Source organism: Trichosurus vulpecula, chromosome 5, assembly GCF_011100635.1.
Source record: "Trichosurus vulpecula isolate mTriVul1 chromosome 5, mTriVul1.pri, whole genome shotgun sequence".
Lineage (NCBI taxonomy): Eukaryota > Metazoa > Chordata > Mammalia > Diprotodontia > Phalangeridae > Trichosurus > Trichosurus vulpecula.
Genome location: NC_050577.1, coordinates 200,310,910 through 200,332,860, shown reverse-complemented (window position 1 = coordinate 200,332,860; position 21,951 = coordinate 200,310,910). Strand labels below are relative to the sequence as shown.

Below are 21,951 nucleotides of genomic sequence, written 5' to 3'. Positions count from 1 at the left end.
TAGCAAATATTCTGCTAATCATTTCCATTGTGTGATAAATTCTGCCATTTGTTCCTTTCTAACTTTTCCCAAAATTTTAATATTGCTCTTGAAACATTTTGGAATATCCTGTTGTTTGTATGCTCTTTGGGGGAATTCACAAGGTCAGGTGTTTCATCAGGTGTTCATTTTCCTTTGCCTTTGCGACATTTATTTAGATATGGTGGCCATCTCTGTTTTGTTATTGCAAGCGAAATAAGTGTATTAAGGTTCAGATTTGAGTCCCCTGATCCTGAGTTTATATAGTCACAGATGATGAGATGTTAATGTGTTAGCACAAACACCTGGATAGATCTCTTTTCTTGGTTCCCTTTTAATAGAGAAAAAATTAGAAATGATCTATAGAAGTTGGCTCAAGGCAGCTAAAAGAAAAATCTTCATTTTCATAAGTTATTGCCCACCAAATACAATAGCAATGTTCTTCTCTTAAATAACTAGTCAGTATATGTCATGTTTCCATAACCCTATGTTCCATCTGCTTCCTTTTGCTTCTCTTCTCCTTTATCTGTATTCAGCCTTTCATTCCTCATTCCCAAACACGAGACAGTGCCATGGCTCCCTGTATGTAAATATCCTTCTGCATGTCTATGCAGTGTCAGGCTCACTAGCTTCTTATGACATCATCTTCTAGTTTAAGTTCTTGTTTACTTTTGAGTCACAAATGAAACTGATCTACAGCTTTGTCTTCAGTTTGGTTTCTCAAATGAGTCTTTCTTCTGTAATTTTCCAGTTCTTCCTCAGCTTTCCTTTTGATTAATGTCTCATAACAAATGCCACTTCTTCCTGTTTTGCTGCTCAGATGAATGGTTTCAACAATACCACATTTTTATTTAATAGTATTTTTTCCAATAACATGTAAAGATAATTTTTAACATTCATTTTTTGAAAGATTTTGTGTTTCATATTTTTCACCCTCCCTCTTTCACTTCCCTCCTCCCCAGGATGGCAAACAATCTGATGTGGGTCATACGTGACCATCACCCCTTCTGCCAAGAGTCTAGCCACTTTAATATCTCATCTTTGGAAGCAAAGCAAATCTTTTGTTTTCACTTCCTAAAGCATGCTTTAAAATACTGCCTTTGTCTTTCTTTTCTCTCTCCTTTCAGACTCTGCCTGTTTTTTAGATTTGCTTCCTGGTGCTTTTCTTCCTTTTGATGAACATCTCTGATTTCCCCTCAACATGGACAATCATGTGAGTACAGCACCAGCCCTGGAGTCAGGAGGTCCTGAGTTCTAATGTCAGCTCAGACATTGGACACACTTCCTAGCTATGTGACCTTGGACAAGTCACTTAACACCAATTGCCCTGCTTCCTCCTCTCCCCTTGACAATCATGGTCTGACTTCTTTCATATTGATAAAGAAATCAGACAAATAGTCCTAGTCTTCTGTCATGCTCACATTCAACTCTGAACCATAACTTCAGTGTTCTGGCCAGCTTGAGCCAGGAGGAAGCATACCTACAGATTATAGCCAGCAGGAAGCATAGCTATGCACTTTCTAGACAGACATGGAGACAGAAAGGCAGTTACTCCATATTGGAAGCAGCTTCTAAGAGGAGGGCATCTTGCAGTAGAAAAGAGGGCCATCTATGAACCGAAGAATGAGTCAACCCCGGCCTGGGCTTCCATCTGAGCATGAGGACTTCAAAAAGAGAGAAAGGATGTCAGGACCCTGTAATAGGAGAGCTGAGAGTTACCTTGGCCATGTGCATTTCCCTTCGTTCCTTCACTATCATTGTATTCTAAGTCAGTGCCCCACTCTTCCCACATATATTGCGTGTTTATAGGAGAGCATAGTGTGCCCCAGGTTTGGGGGCAAAGGGGGACTTCTTGTAAACACTACTCCTACTATGCTATCTTAGTGGATACTTTTGCTTTGAGCTATTTGTGTGTACTAGCTACCCAGTTCCACCCCGCCTCCCACCTCTGCCCCCGACACACATTGATGGGGACTTTGAGTTCATAAGTTCATAGGGTCATATATTTAGAGTTTGAAAAGATTTTAGAGGTCAACCCCCTCACCTTAAAGATGAGGAAACTGAAGCCCATAGAATTGAAGTGATTGGCCTCACAGCTATGAAATATCAGAGATGGGACTTGAACTCAGATCTTCCTAATCCCAGATCCAGCACTCTACTTACTACATCGAGTGCTTCTTAGATGTCTAGCATCCCTTGATCCGAGAATCTCAGCTGCCCCCTGTGACCCAACCCATGAATGTGAGTGCGCCTTAGGGGAATAGTCCAGAGCAGGAGCTACACAAGAAATGAACCACTCTGCATTTACCCAAGCAAAACTTCTTGCTCTCCTTTGTTCTTCCTCTGTCCCCCAATACAGCTTTAAAAAACCTTTTTTGTTGACCTTAACTGCTCTTGACACTCTCAGGTTAGATTCAACTTAAGCCCTTCTGACATCGTTTTTAAAGGACCATACCATACTTTTATCATCATCCTGTATTAGCTGACCTTGCTTTCATTTCTAATTCCTATCTTTGCAAAATCTGTGTGGGGTGAGGTCCTTATTCCTCCTCATCAGAACTATTTCCCTTTATGTAATTCAAAATTTCATTCTTGAGAGTTTCTCATCCCTCCTGAACTAATTTCCTCTATAGCATTTTACAACTTAGGTTCTTAGTTACTCTTTTTCTGAACCCTTTGAATTTTGCTTTCCCCAAATCTAATGTGTATGCCAAACAAACACTAGGAGGAAATGGTCATTCCCTCCTCCCCCAAGATTCCCATCATTTCCACTCTGCCAGCCAATTCTTCCCTGTTAGTGAGAATTAGATTCAGGAGAGAATTTCCCTTTATGGTATCCTTTACTGATTCTGAAGGATTTCAAGAAGTTATTAGCCACTTTGCTTTTGGCGGAGAAAAATTTCCAGCTAGTGTTTGGATAACTGAAGTCTCCCAACATTACTATTCATCATGTATCTGTGTCAGACCTGTGATATTTCTCAAACTCATCTGCTTTCTCTTCAGTCCAAATGGTTCATGGTAGATTCTGATGACAAAATTGCTTTGGGCGTTTCTTTCATTGATCATTACTCAAATGCTCACCTCTCTCACTGAGTAGCGTTGTTAGTCTCTATACTAAATGGACCCCAAATATTATGCCTTTTGAATTTGGGGGTTGGTTTTTTATCACTTTTATGTTTCTTCTCTCCCTGCCATGCTTCAGGGAATTACAGAATGCTAGATAGTGGACTCCACAGAGAAATGATGTCAGGACCCTGTCAGGACTGCCTCATTAGGGATTGGGCTGGTGATCTGGGAAGGGTTTTTTCCCTTTTCAGCCATGATTCAAAGAAAGAAAGTAGATGCTTCCTCCCTGATTTCTTTCCTATGAACTGGAGATGAGTGTGGTTGGCAACTGAGAAGAGATGATTAGAGATAAAGGCTTCCATACAGAAACAATTGATTCAATGTCTTTTCGGTTTATTCTATGTATAGGCATACCTTGGAGATATTGTGGATATCTCAATAAAGTGGGTCACAAGAATTATTTTGTTTCCTAGTGCATATAAAAGTGTTTACACTAATCTGTAATCTACTAAGTGTACAATAGTATTATGTCTAAAAAAAAAAAGTATATATCTTAACTAAAAAATACTTTATTTCTAAAAAACGCTAACTATCATCTAGGCCATGGGTGGGGAACCTGTGGCCTTGAGGCCACTTGTGGCCCTGTAGGTCCTCAAGTGTGGCCCTTTGACTGAATCCAAACTTCACAGAACAAATCCCCTTAATAAAAGGATTTGTTCTGTAAAACTTGGACTCAGTCAAAAGGCTCCACCCAAGGACCTGGAAGGCCACATGTGGCCTCAAGACTGTAGGTTCACCACACCTGATCTAGGCCTTCAAAGAATCATAATCTTTTTTGCTGGTGGAGGGTCTCACCTTGATGTTGACAGCTGCTGACTGATCAGGGCGGTGGTAACTGAACATTGGGGTGGCTGTAGCAATTTCTTAAAATAAGACAACAACGAAGTTTATCTCATTAATTGACTCTTCCTTTCACGAAAGATTTCTCTATAGCATGTGATGCTGTTTGATAATATTTTATTCACAGTAGAACTTCTTTCAAAATTGGAGTCAATCCTCTCAAACCCTGAGACTGCTTGATCATCTAAGTTTATATAATATTCTTCAATATTGCTGTTTCTCAGAGGATAGGGAAGCCCAAGGAGGAGAGAGACAGGTTAGTGGAGCAGTCCTATCACATACAACATTATCTGTTAAGTTGGCTGTCTTATATGGGCACAGTTCATGGTGCCCCGAAACAATGACAGTAGTTACATCAAAGATCACTAGTCACAGATCACCATAACAGATGTAGTAATAATGAACACGTCTGAAACATTGCAGGAATTACCCAAATGTGACACGGAGACATAATGTGAGCACATGCTGTTGGCAAAATAGCACTGATAGACTTGCTCCATGCAGGATGGCTACAAACCTTCAATTTGTAAAACAAACAAAAAACCCTCCCCAACTGAAATAACTGCAACGCACAAGAAAACAAAGCATGCTGGGTACAATAAGCTATGTGATGACAACATGCTAAGACACTGAATCTATGAATACAATGGAAAGTGAACTGAGAGAGTGAAAACCAAGAGGGGTGTGCTCTTATTAGCTAGGTACATGCAGCAGATTTCATATTTTAATATTTGAGCAATATTCTATTTTATCTCCTAGATTAATTTTAGATCCAGCCAATAAGTGATTAATCCAAACTCCTTAGAGCTGCTACTGCTATGCCATCTTCACTGTCTGGTGGCTAACATGGAAGCTGAAAATTTTTAGGAAAGGCCTGTTTCAAGAACTATCAGAAAAAAGAACTTGCAAGGCTGCATAGGGGATGAGTAGAGTGCCACCTTGTGGGCAATTAATTAATTGTGCACAACTGGTTAATTTTCCTTGGTATTTAATGTAATGGCACTGTCTAGATGCTTAAGGAAGGCTGATTTAGTCACACAGAAATAGAGGTTAGTGTCATACTAATGTTTGAAAAACTGTAGGAGGATTAGACTTGCTCTGCTAGGCTTTGGAGAAAAGAACTAGGAGCAGTAGAAAGAAACTGCAGGAAGACAAATTTAATCTTTACACAAAGAAAAATTCTCAAAAATTGGAGCTATTAAAAAATAGAGTGTAGTTGGTATCATCACATTATATATATTTAAAGGACAAACAAAGGACATCCACTTGGGATATTGTAGCCAGTAGTTAGTAAAGGTAGAATAAATTAGCCTCTGAGGTTGCTGTTCTAGTAAGTGTTGAAGTACATGAACCCGACTGGCCCCAAGTCTAGTATTTTCACAGAGAATCATATATTCCTCTCCCCCTACGTTGTATAACTGACTCCAGGCCACTGCACCACCTAGCTGCCCCTTTCTCTCACTCTTCTACCTCTGCTTAGAGATCTTTTATTGTTGAATTGCTGGCCTGTTTCCACACTTGTTCTGCTTGCAGCTGGTTACATTGATTGGGCCTTGCTTTCTGCTCCAAGTTCCCAAGTTCCCCTGATGGCCTCAAGGCTTCTGGACATAGCACCTCCTCTCCATGTGGCCACTCCAATCTCTCCTCATGCCTGTCTTTGTCTCCTCTCAGGACATAGGAAGTTACAAGAGGATGCCACAGCATACGGATATCATATGTATTTTATTCTTTTTTTTGTTTGTGATTCCCATGCAAAGAGGAGAAGGGTAATCAGTTTCCCTCTCCAAAATCATTAGACATTGCCAATCTTTTTCTCTCTCTGAATCGTCTCCTGAGGCCCCGAAGAAAGCAATAATTCAGAGAACAAGCCAAACACAAGTAACACTTGAGAATAGCCATTACATATCCCACCCTGTCCCCTCATCCCATGTTTTCTCTTTTGCAAATTTCTTCAACCTGATGGGATAGTTCAGATCTCATGCTAGTCTATCTCCCTTAGAGTGAGTCCAGCTTGCCATTGTTCTACCTAAAACACGGCCCTCAGAACCAAAGCCTAGACTCTAGATATGGTCTGACCAAGAGAGAGTTGAACATAGCTACCATTCCCATGTTCTATGTATTATACCTCCCTGGAAAGAAACTAAGATCTAATATGATCTTAATTAGTAATTAATATGATTAGCATTGTAAGCTATAGTCTTATATTTTTTTTTAAATTTTCTTTTCTAGAGGGGGGAAGGCAGGGCAATTGGGGTTAAGTGACTTGCCCAAGGTCACACAAGCCAGGGCCAGTGCACTACTCACTGTGCCACCTAGCCACCCCTACAGTGTTACATATTTGACCCACATGGAAGTTGCAGTCCAATGAAAAACCCAGATCTTTCCCCCCACAAACTATCATCCAACCATACGTCCCCCAGATTGTACTTATGCTCTTCCATGGTCCTCTGATTGCTTTTTATCAAATGTTAAATTTTTGAAGGAAGGGAATAAGCATTTATTAAACATCTACTATATACCAGGCACTGTGCTAATTGCTTTGCAAATATTATCTCATTGGATCCTTACAACAACCCTGTGAGGAAGGTGTTTTACAATCCTCATTTTACAATTGAGGTAACTGAGGCAGAGATTAACAGACTCGTCCAGGGTCACATAGCTAGTAAATGCCTGAGGCTGGATTTGAATACAGGTCTTCCTGAGTCCAAATCCAGCTCTCTATCCCCTGTGTCATTTGAGTGCCTTTAGGCATTTACAGAGATGCACTAATCTTCAGACTTGATTCTTTATTTGGAAATCTTCCCTTTGGGCAGCTAGGTGGTGCAGTGAGTAGAACACCAGCCCTGAAGTTAGGAGGACCTGAGTTCAAATCTGGCCTCAGACACTTGACCCACTTACTAGCTGTGTGACCTTGGGCAATTCATTTAACCCCGGTTGCCTTGCCTTCCCCCCTCAAAAATCCTCCCTTCCCTTATTCCTTTTTTGTAGTGGGGCAATTGGGGCAGAGGCAATTGGGGCTAAATGACTCACGCAGGGTCAAACAGCTAGTAGTTGTCAAATGGCTGAGGCTAGATTTGAACTCAGGTCCTCCTGACTGCAGGGCCAGAGCTCTAACCACCGTACCACCTAACTGGCCTTTCTCCTACCTCTACTTAGAGATTCTTTATTGTTGAATTGCTGAAATATTCCCTAGAACACCAAAGGAACAGATTTTTAGACACTCTTAACCAAAAAGATGTTTTTTCTGGGCTCCATCTCTGAATGTGTGCTATAGTACAGCATAAGAAAATGTTAGAAGACGAGCAGGTAAGGTTTCAGAAGGCACTCATCTCTTGAAACATCACAGTATTCACATCCCTGTTAGACAGCTAAGAATTTTATTTGATACTAACTATAATCAAAATGTTTTCTAAAGCAATGCATCTCTCTGACCATCCACTTCCTCTTTTGCAAAATGGAGATGAAAATACTTGCTGTGCCTAGTTCACAGGGTTGAGGGGAGGAAAGGACTTTGTAGACAAACCTTAGATTTACAGAAAAGATAGGATAGAGTTAGACCCTGAAGGCTCAGTTGGAAAATGTCAAAGGCTTTCTTTAGCCTTCATTGTATAAAAATAAATGGCCACAAGAGGGCGTGAGGAAATCAGGAATGTAAAAGAGGGCGTCTACTACAGTTTCATTCTCTGTAACTGGGTGGTCAGCCATTAGGAAAAGAGAAAGGAAGGTTTCCTAAGTTAGGACGGCTTTAATTCGGTCCTTTGGCATCAGGGTAAACTCCAGGACAGCCTGGGAAATGCTGTAATAATCAACTGGATCAGTGAGCCCTTCAACAAAGAAGCAGATCACAGTTCATCCATGTTGCCCATTCTGTGCAACTCTTGTATGCCAATCAATTAACACAGTGCCAGCCAGGCACAGTGCCGGCTGCTGGGAATACAGCAAAGAATGAAACAATACCAACTCGCAAGGAATGTCATTTTAATGGGAGAGACATCAAATGTGTTAGTAAAACATAAAGTAGATAGATACATATACAAAATGGTGTCAAGGTAGTTTGGGAAAGAGGCAGGAGTATGAAAAGCAAGCTCAAACTGGCTCTTCAGAGCCTATTGTTAAGTTTTAATGTGAGCATTTACACCTCAGAAATCAGTAAATGTTTTAAATCACAGCTTGATTTATTGTTTTATTGGTTGCCCAGACTTAAAGTGATAGAGAAAATGTTAGTAATGTAGATGGAATTCAAAAGCATCTTCTAGACATTTTTTCCCTCCAGAGAGTTGATTGTTAAACATTTATGTCTTCCAAACGTGTCTTCCAAACACGTCCCAAAAGAATCTGGTATCACATATGTCCTCTCATCCATCGCTCTTGTACAAACTCCTGATTTCACACAGTTATGCTAGGTTATGTCATTGTTTTCTCCACCAATTAAGAAAAAACTCATGAAAATTGCCAAAGACTCTGCTAGGAACCAAATAAATACAAAATACATACATGATATAACAGGGCCTTTGCAGCATATCCAGAATGTCTAACATAGGGCGCTCTGCATTCCCCATCACGTGGATGAGAAGAGCTTCCTTTGACTGGCTGAAAACAGGCTACATCTTTAAACTGAAACAGGCTACATCTTTAAAACTGTTAAGACTGTGAGTCAAATCTATAAGAAGACAAGTCATCCCTCAATTGATAAATAGCCAAAGGATATGAAAAGGCAGTTTTCCAATGAAGAAATCAAAACATATGAAAAAAATTCTCTAAATCATTATTGATAAGGGAAAAGCAAATTAAAGCAGCCACCTTGAGATATCATTTTATACCTATCAGATGGACTAAAATTACTGAAGGGGGAAACAACAAATGTTGGAGGGGATGTGGAAAAGTTGGGACACTAATTCATTATTGGTAGAATTGGAAACTGATCCAACCATTTTGGAGAGCACTATGGAATTATGCCCAAAGAATTGTTAACCTGCCTATACCCTTTAACCCAGCAATATCACTACTAGGTCTCTTTCCAAAGATGATTAGGAAAAAGGAAAAGAGCCTATATGTTCTGAAATATTTATAGCAGCTCTCTTTGTGGTGGCAAAGAACTGGAAATTGTGGGGATGCTCATCAGTTGGCAAATGGCTGAATAAGTTGTGGTATATGATTGTGGTGGGATACTACTGTGCTATCATTTCTTAATGATGAGCTATTCTACATCCAGAGAAAGAATTATGGAGTCTGAATGAAGGTTGAGGCAAACTGCTTGCTCTCTCTTTTTTTCTTTTTTGGCTTCTTTTCTTCTCTCTCATGGTTCATTCCATTGGTTATAATTTTTTCTTACAACTTGACTAATGTGAAAATAAGTTTAATGTGAAGGTATATGGAGAACCTATATTGGATTACATGCCATCTTGGGGGGATAGAGAGGGAAGGGGAGAAAATTTGGAACTCAAAAACCTCTGGAACTGAGTGTTATAAACTAAAAATTAAAAATAAATTTAATATTAAAAAGATGAGCTAGATAATCTTAGAAAAACAGATGCACAAAATAGTGAAAAGTGAAATGAGTGGAACCAAGAGAACATTGTATATAGTAACAGCAGTATTGTGTTAAGAACAACTCTGAGCAAATAAGTCATTTTGACTATTATAAATACCCAAATTAACTACAAACGACATATGAAGGAAGATGTTATCTGCATCCTGAGAAAGAAATATGTATAAAATTTTTTTACATACACAGACACACATTTGTGGCTAATGGTAGTCATGGGGGGGAGGGAAAAAAGGGAAGAAAGAAATTTACATAACTTTATTACATATTTAAAAGGAATAGCAAATTGTACATAATAGATTTGAAGTTTCATGTGCAATTATCTTTTTTTAATTATACAATGATATGGAAATATTTGATTTATTCTATAAATTAAAAATAAAATAAATTTTTAAAAACTGATAAGACTGTGAGACAGCTGGTCTTTCCAGTTTGATCTTTCTGGCTAGAGCACTTTCTTTCACACATATACTTGCTGCATGCAGAGGGTGAAGATGACAGCTCAACTACAACATGGATGTCATGAAGTGAACCTGGGAGAGGGGAGAGACTTCCTTCCCCTGCTCTTCCTATCTTTTAGCCTGGTGCTGGGGGTGATTATTTCTGTTCTATTTTACATGGCCTTCTCATTTAAGGTACCAACAGTGATCAGACTGGGAGCTCAAGCTATAGCAACCTGGAGCCAAGATTCCAGATAGTTAATACAGCCAGCCAGCCCAGCAGGGACGTCCTGAGAAGCCAGGGTGCCTGGGATCAAGCCTGAGGGGCTTTTGGATTTGGGATGGGACTCTGCTCTATAAAGATTGAGCTAAGTTATAAATCTTATCAAATTCTTCCCAGAGACAAGAGGCAGAAAAGATGATGGTTCCCAGAGATTGTGGGAGTAAGTTATATTCGTGAGTATACCTTTGAAGTAAATATTATTTTGTAAAAGCCAGTCTGACTGTTGGTAATTAAATGGAACTGGGGTGCAGGGGATCAGTAAGGGCTGGAACCATTGACAGAGATCCTAGATATCAATCACCTCCCTTAAGGGTACAAGAGAACTCCGGGGTTGAGGTGAAACCTTCTAGGAAATGAGGGCCAGGGTAACAGTGGTGGTTTTATAAGAGAGGCACTAGAATCTGGGGGTATCAGAAAAAGCTTCATTTATAGAAGGTGGCACACAAGTGGAGACTTGAAGGAAACTAGGGAGGTGAGGAAGGAAAGCATTCTGGGCAAATGCAAAGACAGATGGGAGAGAGAATGTTGCATATGAGAAGTAGGCAAGCATAGGTGGACTGTAGTGTGTGTGTGTGTGTGTGTGTGTGTGTGTGTGTGTGTGTGTGTGTGTGTCTGAAGGAGAATAATGTGTAAAAATACCATAAAGGTAGTTTGGGGCTGGGCTTAAATGCCAAACAAAGACTTGACTCTAGAGGTAATAGGGAGTCACTGGAACTTATTGAGTAGTGAAGCAACATGCTCAGATCTATGCTTCAGGAAAATTAGGAGATAATTTCAATAGCTCCCTGAGTGATGAAGAGGACCTGAACTAAGATGGTAGCTGTAGGAATAGTGAGATGAGGATGAATGCAAAAGATAGGAGAGATAATAGGATTTGGCCATTGACTGCATATGCAAGATGAGTGAGAGTGAGCAGAGAATGACATTGAGGTTGCAAATCTGGGTGCCCAAAAGGATAGTAATGCCCACAGAGGCCTATGGAACTTGCTTTAAAGTTAGACCATCTATTTCCTGACTTGGCATGCCCCACTCATGTGTACCCGCCTCGCCAATTCTCAGAATTCTTCTTTTGCCTTTAATCACCCTACTCTATCTTGTCTTCCTAGAATTATTTCTTTCAGTGCTTGTATAATATATCTGATCCTGATAAAACCACCTCTCCAAGAAAAACGAGGCTTGACCTGCCTCTCGTGTGATTGGCTATAATTCTCTAACCTGGTTATGTTCTAGTTTTGTTCTTTAATGTATAATTGTTTGCTATACTTTAATGCTGATTGACTCTTTTGGAGCATTATCTCAAGAGCACTCCCTAATCCAAAAGACCTCAAAACATTCTGTAATGCTTGCTTGTGATTGGATTGCTATGTAATATTGAAGGCTGATTGGTCCAAGACATGAGTTTTGTGACTCATGCTGCTATAAACTATATTAATGCCTGCACCCACAGTCGCCTTCCTACTTCGTCTCAAAAGAGGTCTTGAGAAAGGTTAAGGTAAGAGAAGACTCTCCGAAGGCAGTCTGCTGTATTGCAACAGAGCCTTAACACCACCAAGAGCAATAACATTGCACCCTTCAGTCAACCAAATGAGCATACCTGAGAGTTCTGGGTACCTGAAGTGACTACAGGCTGAAGTATACAACAGGTTTTTGTTGGGGCCTATAAACAACTTTGATCAACTGAATGGTGAGTGTTGGCTCTGTTCTTGGATCAGACCTAAATTAGAACACAAAGTCCTCCTAGACTAGCACACTCCCCAGGACCATGTTCTTCACTTTCCATAATCCAAGCTAGTAAATTTGATAAATTAATTGGTGCTGAAGTATAAATGGGTACTAATAGGTTGAATCTGATGCTCCTCTCACATAATATATTTGCATTTCCTCAGGAGTCTATTAACCATTTTAGATTCTAATGGATGATTAATATTGGGGACATAATACTTTTTACTGTTCTCCACATTTGCCTTTAATGTAATTCCTGTCAGTGGGGGAGAAGGAATGATGTGGAAATTTCAGTCAATATTATTAGGCCAATGTGGGTGATTTTTTTATTGGGGGAAAAACCAACTTTGCTGGGTTGCATAGTCCATCTTAGCAACTCTCATAGGCATAAGCTCTGTCCTTCCTGTCGTAAATTATTGCAACTCTTCCTGATCGTGTTATGTTTCTGTGAGGTATTCTACAAGCTCCTTTACTAAAATCAATGTTTATTGACTATCCCAGCAGAGACGTCTCCCTAATATCCCTATCAATTGAAGTAAAATTTGTTTACTCTTGCTCTGTTCACTGTAAGATATAAACATCTAGAATGCTTGATATCCGTACTTGGTGGGAAAACAAACACAACTATATCCTTAAGACTTCTCAGTAGGGTTGTGGCTGATCACCAGTCTCTTCTCCCCTATTTACTTGTAACACAAAATTCCTACCCCTGAGCCATCTATTTTTTAGGATAAATAAACCCTCTACTTCAGTCCTTCTTCCTAAATTTTCATTTTCTACTTCTATCACTTTTAATGTGAGGCAGCATAGTGTTGTAAATAGAGGGATGGCTTTGACATTTAGGATGACCTGGGTTCAAATCCTACTTCTAATATATACCAGATGGATGATTATAGACAAGTCATTTAATGTCTCTGTGCTCACAGGCTATTCTCAAAGATTCTGTCATAATTAAGTCTTTGACCTGCCTGGGTGAAAAGGAGTTTTCATTCCTCAAAGAGGTGAAATCACAAATCTGGACCAAAAAAAATCACTTTGATTTTCTCTCCATCTTCTTGTAAAAAGTCCACTATATCACACATACATTACAAATAAGAACTCCGAGCTATCTACAGTCACTATCCACAAGAACATTTAAGGAATTTCCCTCCACTTTTATTTTCTAAACCTCTATCCCTCACTCTGGGGCAGCTAGGTGGTGCACTGGGTGGAGTGCCAGGCCTGAAATCAGGAAGCCTTACTAACTGTGTGACCTTGGGCAAGTCACTAAACCCAGTTTGCCTCAGTTTCCTCATCTGTAAAAGGAGCTGGAGAAGGAAGAAAATAGCAAACCTTTCCAGTATCTTTGCCAAGAAAATCCCAGATGATGTAATGAAGAATTAGATACAACTGAAAAGCCTGAACAACTTCTCACTCCATCCCACCTCTGAAGGGTAATATAATATATATAATATATATGTATTATCCTCTTGTCCTAATTCTGCCATGAAGTTACTTTGGGCAAAACACTTCACCTTCTTGTGCCTTAATTTCCTCATCTGTAAAATTACCGGCTTGTACTAGAGTCTCTTAGATTCCCTCCAGCTCTATCCTACAACTCTTAGAGTCTATGACACTGGACTGACTGGCAAAATGCTGGATTCTCTCTAGTCTCCCTCATCCTTTGAATATTCTTTGGCATTATCTCTTGGTAGCACTTGGGTTGTGACCATAAAATAAGAATTAATTTTGCTATCACTGAGTTTTGATTTGGCTGCTATTAGTCAAAGGAAAGGACACAGTGATGAACACAGAATAGAAAATCAACTTTCTGTAAAAAGTTAACATATGAAAAGCACATTATAAACCTTTAAGCTCTATGTAAATCTAAAGGGCTTAATATCACTTCTTGGTGAAAAAGAACAACAAAATGTTTTGATATGTCCTTGAGACTTCTCAGTGGGACTGTAACCCAGAACCAGTCCCTTCTCCCCTAGTTACTTGTACACAAGTAACACAACAAGTACACAACACAAAATTCCTGTTCCCGAGCCTTCTCTTTTTTAGGATAAATAAACCCTGTACTTTAGTCCCTAGCTTTTACTATTACGTAAATGAACATCATCATAATCAACATTTCTCTAATACTAAACAATGTTGTTGGCTGGTTAATAATGGCTTAGTAAATATGGCACCCATGTTCTACACAGGTGCAGACTCAGAAGCAAACACACTACGTGAATATCTATCTATGTATGTCACTATATATATATATATATATGTGTGTATTTTATAGATAGATATGAATACACACATATATTTAACAAATCTCAGTATTAAATACCTTTGATTTTTGAATTATTTCTACATTGTTGGTCAATTTCTTCTATTACTTCAGTACTATTAAAAATGTTTTGCTAATTCTCATTCTCTCTCTCTCTCTCCCTCTCCTTCTCCCCACTGCTGTCTTTTCCAAATGACTCCCATCTCACAACCAATGGAACACTCCCTTGTAACAAGGAAGCATATTTTAAGCAAAAAACACCAACACATTTGCCATGATGAAAATATTCCTCATTCTATATCTATAGTCTACCTCTCTAATAAGAGAAGATAGGTATATGTTACCTTTAATCTTCTGAAGTCATGATCAATCACTGCATTGATCAGAGTTCTGACATCCTTTGATGTGGTTTTCCCTTATATTATTGTGGTCATCCTTTCCATTGTTCTCCTGCTTCTGATTACTTTGCTCTGTATCGATTCATACAAATATTCCTAAGTTTCTCTGAATTCTTCCTATTCAATGTTTTCATTGGAGCAATAATATTCCATTACATTCCTATGCTGCATTTATTCAGTCATTCCCCAAATGATGGGCACTCATTTTGTTTTCAGTTCTTTACTACCACAAAAAAAAATCTGTAAACAAGATTGCACTGGTAGAAACTGGCTTACCAAAAAATATGTACAATGCACAACACACTTTTAAGTTTAATCTATATTATTAATATTTTCTCCTTTCCTTTCTTAAGTTTAGGCAATCAATAAAGCAATAAAACCCAGATCTTAAGCACTTGCCTATTTCTGAGGTGCAAAGAGTTACACTGAAATTTAATAGTCTGCTCTTCTGAGCTAGTTCAAGATGACTCCAGTACACCACCACCACCCCTGGTTATAAATGCTTTTGTATACGTGGAACCTCTCCTTTTGTCGATGACCTCCATGGAGCATATATCTAGCAATGTTCTCCTTGGGTAAATGAATATGTTTAGTAGAGTACGTTTTCTAAAATAAGTTCAAATAGTTTTCAAGAACAGTTGGTCCAATTCACAGTTCCATCAACAGTACCTTACCACACCTATCCTCCCCTTGATCCTTCAACATTTACCATTTTTGTTTTTTGTCATCTTTGTCAATCTTATGGGGATGAAGTGAAATCTCCAAGCTGTTTTATTTTGCATTATAATGATATGGACCACTCTTCATTAGTGCTTTTTCAAAAGAACTATGATGTCATCAACAGGAGTGTACTCTCCGGTACAAACGACACAATAGTAAATGATTATAGTAATCTACTGCCTGATTAACCCAAAGACTCCAGCTTCTGGGATAAAAACTCATTATTTGACAAAAACTGCTGGGAAAACTGGAAAACAGTATGGCAGAAACTAGACATGATTTAGACATAAATGGTGATATCATAAGCAAATTAGGAGGACAAAGGATAATTTACCTGTCAGAATCATGAAGAGATGAATTTATGACCAAACAAGAGATAGAGAAGATTATGAAATGTAAAATGGATTCTTTTGATTACATTAAAATTGAAAAGGTTTTTGCAGAAACAAAACCAAGGAAAGATAAGAAACAATTTTTGCAGTCAGTGTTTCTGATAAAGGCCTCATTTCTCAAATATATAGGGAACTGAGTCAAATTTATATTGATAAATGACCAAAGGATATGAACAGGAAGTTTTCAGATGACGAAATCAAAGCTTTCCTTGGTCATGTGAAAAAATGTTCTAAATTATTATTTATTAGAGAAATGCAAATTAAAAGAACTCTGAGGTACCACCTCATACTTATCAGATTGGCTCATATGGCAGAAAAGGAAAATGATAAATGTTGGAGAAGAAGTGGGAAAATTGGGACACTAATGCATTATTGGTATAGTTGTAAACTGATCCTATCATTCTGGAGAGAAATTTGGAACTATGCCTAAAGGACAATCAAACTGTGCACACCTTTTGATCTAGCAATACCACTACTACGGCTGTATCCCAAAGAGATCATAAAAAAGGGGAAAGGACCCACACGTACAAAAAAATATTTATCGTAGCTCTTCTTGTGCCGGCAAATAATTGGAAATCAAGGGGATGCCCATCAATTGGGGAATGGCTGAACAAGTTGTGGTATATCAATGTAATGGAATACTATTGTGCTATAAGAAATGATGAGCAGATGGATTTCAGAAAAGTGAGTGAAGTGAGCAGAACCAGGAAACAACATATGCTACGACTTTAACAATGTAAATAGAAACAACAAGTACCATGACAACAACATAGAAACTGAATGATGGTACAGTGAATGGATAGAGCCTTGGGCCTGGAGTCAGGAAAAACTGAGTCATAATCCAGCCTCCAATGCTAGCTCTGTGATGTTGGGCAAGTCATTTAACCTCCATTGCCTCAGTTTCCTCTTCAGTAAATCGGGAGTAATAATAACCCTTATCTCTCAGGGTTTTTTGTGAGAATGGAATGAGAGAATATTTGTAAAGTACTCTGCAAATAAATGTTAGCTATTATTATTATTATTGTGCTGTAAAAGTCTAGAAACTAAACTTGTACTTTAAAAAATGGTGGGGCAGCTAGGTGGCACAGTCAGTAGAGCACCGGCCCTGGAGTCAGGAGGACCTGGGTTCAAATCCGGCCTCAGACACTTGACACATGTACTAGCTGTGTGACCTTGGGCAAGTCACTTAACCCCAATTGCCCTGCCAAAAAGCAAAAAAAAAAAAAAAATGGTGTGAGAAGGTAGCCCTCCTCCTTTGAAGATGCAGGGGATGTGGGTATAGAACACTGCACATAACATCAGACTTTTTTCATATATTGTGTTATTTTTGCTCCTCTTTTCTATTACAAGGGATGGTAGTGCTCTGGGAGGTGTCAGAAGTCATCAAGATTCAATATAACTTAATAAACATACACCATGTACTTACTCTGTATATAATATTATACCGGGCGCTGGAAAAAGTGAAAATGGAAATAAGGCACAATTTCTACTCAAGTAGTTTGCTAAGGAAAAGGAAATAAGATAGTCACTTCAATCTGATAGACACTTGATCTCATTGCTAAAAGAGTAATATCCAAAATTACAAATAACAGTCAAGTCGTGCCTTTTTACATTTAAGCTTGTACTTTTTGTGTATGCTATTCCACAAAACATCCATAAAGCATCCACCCAATATGCCTTCTCCTTGGTATTTTGGCATTGCATGGATATCAGTGAAATGACACTTGGTCTCATCCCATGACCAGTCATTTCTTTTCTGGCCCAACGTTCTTTATGTTGCTTCTCAAACAGAATTCTGAACTAGTAATGTGTCACAGTCCACCCAAGCTCACCATGCACATGCTCATTGCACTCTGAAGTAACCCTCAGCTTCAGTTTTTCAGAGACTTTTATGCTAAGGCTTACAGCCTTATATTATAACCAAAAGACTATTGGTGCTATTTTATGTATATACATATACATATACATATACATATACATATACATATACATATACATATACATATACATATACATATGCATATGCATATGCATATGCATATGCATATGCATATGCATATATGCATATATGTCTTGATTTCAGAGAGTAGATGGGGTGGTCATGAAAGTCATTCGTTATGCATGATGTCTGTCCAAGATCTCTGTACTGATAGATGAGTCCAGCAGCAAGGATTTGTTAAGCAGCTATTGTATGCCAAAAGCTATTCTAAGTCCTGGGGATGCAAAGATAGAAATCAATACATTAATAATCAAGCATTTCTAAGCACCTATGATGTACTAGCCACTGTACCACCACTCTACTGTAACTAGAGTCGCAAATACAAAGAACGAAAATCTTCGCTTGCAAAAGATCTTACGTTCTAATGAGGGAGACAAGTAAATGAGTATATGTGGAATAAACACAAAGTAATTAAATACCTCATTTGAGGAGGGCATTGCCATTCAAACAGACCAGGAAAGCCTTTATGTAGAAGGTGGTTTTGAGCTGCATTTTGAAGAAAGAGAGAAATTTTACAGGTCAGACGTGAGCAGGAAGTGTGTTCCAGACACAGGGCTATTTGTGGTGGGAGATGGAGTATTACATTTGAGGAACATGGAGATCAGTTTGGCTGGATCACAATGTGAGGGAGGGAGAATAAGGTACAATAAAGATAAAACGATAGTTGAGTCTAGGTTACAAAAGGCTTTAAAAGCTAAACTGAGGAGTTTGTATTTGATCCCAGAGATAATAGAAATCCACTGTAGTTTATTAAGTAGGAAAATGGCATTGTCAAATTCGGGCTTAAGGAAAATCACTTTGGTAACAAAAAATGAATTTGACTTCAAGAGGATTACATTCTACTGGAGGAGACAAGATAGATAGATAGATAGATAAATAGATAGATGATAGATAAGAAAGATAGATGATAGAAAGATGGACAGATAGAAAGATAACTGATAGATGGATAGATAGAAAGATAGATGATACAGAGATGATAGAGAGATAGAAAGATCGATAGATAGAAAGACAGATGATAGAAAGATAGATAGAAAGATAGATGATAGATGATAGGTGGTAGAAAGATAGATGATAGATGATAGAAAAATAGATAGATAGCTGATAGATAGATGACGTATAGAAAGATAGATGATATAAAGATAGATAGATGATAGAAAGGTAGATAGATAGACGACAGAAAGATAAATGGATAGATGGAAAGAAAGATAGATGGTAGATAGAAAGATAGATGATAGAAAGAAAGAAAGATGATAGATATCTAGATGGATAGATAGAAATATAGAAAGATAGATGATAGATAGACAGATAGATAGATTTATGTGTAGATATATACAATGAGGAGCTCTCATCCTGAGCCAGCATGAAGCTGAGAATGCATGGTGACTGATGCAATTCTCACAATTTATTTTATATTGCTAACCACATGGTAAATGGGAGCTTTTTTTAAATTGTCTTTGGCTATATAGTTGGAACTGAGAGTATATTCAGAAAGCATTAGTCAACCTCACCTCTTGTCTTGATTTGACTTATTACAGTCTGGCTGCATTCTGTTGAGAGACAATGCTGTAAGGGGAGAGGCCAAGGCTCATGAATATGGGCCCCAGTTCTTTGTTTTACCGTTTGTTCTTTCATTTTAGGTGAAGGAGATTAGAGGTTATGACCTTGTGAGTTACAAAAGGTCAAGAGAATGAGCCACCAGGAGGTCTGGGGTGTGTAGCCATGATGGGGTCTATAGCCAGCTAGTGTTGCTTGGAGGTCCCAAAAGGAACAAGGAGAAACCTTTGGGACTGAGCCCATCAGTAGCTGAAACAGGGACTCATCCAGCAGCGAAGCCTCATTTGAACATGAATTTGATGCGACCAATACTATGTAGAAACTGTCTTAAATCTGATCCCACTTTCTTTAGAGACTAAGTGGAGAATCTGACCTTGAAATTTAGAGGGTAAATGTTTGTATTTTTCGTTCTTGCTTTATCTTCAAAGTAAATATGCCTTTGTAAAAGCCAATTTATGTGAATTGTTTAACTGGAAGTGGAATTCTGGTCATTGGTGGAGATGGAAGAAACACATTGGAATTAGGTTGTGTGTGTGTGTGTATATAAATATATATATATATATACACATATATATACACATTATACATATATGTGTATATATATGCATGTTACACATACCTATGTATATGTGTGTGTGTGTCTTTACAGACGTTTTTCAAGTTTGTTGTCTTCTTTCCCATGTCATTGTTAAATGTCCTTGAGCTGATTTTGCTTAATTTGGCTCCTCATCAAACTTTTTTTAAGCTTGCTTTCCCATTTGATGCTTCTAACTGTTTTACAAAGTGATATTCCGACATTGATCATGAGAGATGAAATAGACAATTTGGATTACATAAAATGTAGATAGAATAAGAACAAAAGCAGTTAAGTGGTAGTGGCGGGGTGGAGGGGGACAGAGTCTTCACATCAAATACCCATGAGAAATGTCTGATAAGCAAGAGATATAGAAATTGATAGAAATATGTAAGAACAAAAGGCAGTCTTCTATAGATAAAATGATCAAGGGATACAAAAAAACCTCTGAAAAGAAAAATACAAATTATCAATACACATATGGAAGACTATTCACAATCACTAATGATAAAACAAATGAAAATCAAAACAACTCAGATTTCAACTCATACACACACTATTTTTAAAGAGAAGAAATAGATGATAAATGTTGAAGAGGTAATGGGGTGACAGGGATACTAAGCCACAGTTAGCAAAACTGAATTATTACAATTATTCAGGAAAACAGATTGAACTCGTTCTAGAAAAGCTATTGAACTACAAATATACTTTGACCCACTATTGCAGATCAAAGAGAGGGAAAAGTCCCAATATATAGAAATGTGTGTGTGAGAGAGTATGTGTGTGTTATTTGTTTATGTATTGGCACTTTCTTGGTAGCAAAGACATAAAAGCAAAAAGGTGTCAACTGAGTGGCTGAACAAATGGTGGTATGGGAAGATAATGTTATATAATTTCTCTATATGAAAAGATGAATATAAAGAACTCAGAAAAAATAAAGAAGACTTGTATGAACTGTTGTAGAGCAAATTAAGGAGAACCAAGAGATCAATTTATTTGATGATGACAATAATGAAAAGATTTCGAAATTCCAATCAATGCAGAGTCTAATCATGATTTGAGAAGATGGAAAGTAAAGCATGTCTGATTGCTTTTATTGGGGAATCAGAGGCCTGTGGTCTTTGTGGTGCTCAGCAAAGCATATGGCATTGAATCTTCTTTAATGTTGGTTCCATTTCCATATCTGAAGTTGAACCATTTGATGGGATAAAAGACCTTGGTTATGATAATTTTCCTTTCCTGGTCCTCAGGAGCTATGACTGAGAGGGGAAGGGGAAAGGGCTCTAACAGAGGCAGTCACCAGGCCAGATCTCCGTAAGAGTAGATTACCTGGATAATGGCTGGGCTAACAGCAGGGCTGTTGGTCTAGGGGTGCTGCTGCTCCCTGTGATCTTGGGCTTAGAGTCTTGGGCTGTCTCCATTGAGGAGATAAGACCATTCAAATTAGAGCAAAAGCTGCAAGTATATTCATAGAGTTCATCAGCAAATAGTTATGAATACTGTAATATGGGAGGACCAAGCATCTCATAAAATGATGTTTCTTCTTGCATTTGGACAGATGATAAAGATTATATAAATTTTAATAACTTCATAAGAGGAATAAGGGTGCTAAAAGCTCAGATGGGAGAGAAAATACTTCCAGCTGGGAGAATCAGAAGAAATTGTAGGAACATAAAAGCCTTAGGGATGGAAAAGACCTTAGATTTCAGCTAATCCAGCTTTATCATTTTACAGTTGAGGAAAATGAGTCCCAAAGAAATAAAGCAATTTTCCATCACATGTAGTAAGTAGCAGGACTAGGCTCCAAACCCAGATTTAAAATTTAGAAATTATAGCATAGGTTTAGAATAAAACAAAATAAATGTGTCATCCATTATGGCAGAGTAGACAGCCACCTAGTGGTAATTTAATAAATAGAAAACTGAACAAAAAGTCAGAAGTATGGTTCTAAATTTGCCACTATTTAATGTTGAAAGAAATTGGTTGGTTGGTTTTCTGCAAAGGAAATAGATCAGGTAAATCATGAACTGTAGATCTACAGGTTTCTATTTGGCAAGAATTGTATAAATTATAAGTG

The 21,951-nt window shown here is 38.2% G+C and overlaps 1 pseudogene; it reads right to left on the bottom strand.

The window, feature by feature from the left end:
• Positions 1-643: 643 nt before the first annotated feature.
• Positions 644-1,439, bottom strand: LOC118849726 (annotated as a pseudogene).
• Positions 1,440-21,951: the final 20,512 nt, after the last annotated feature.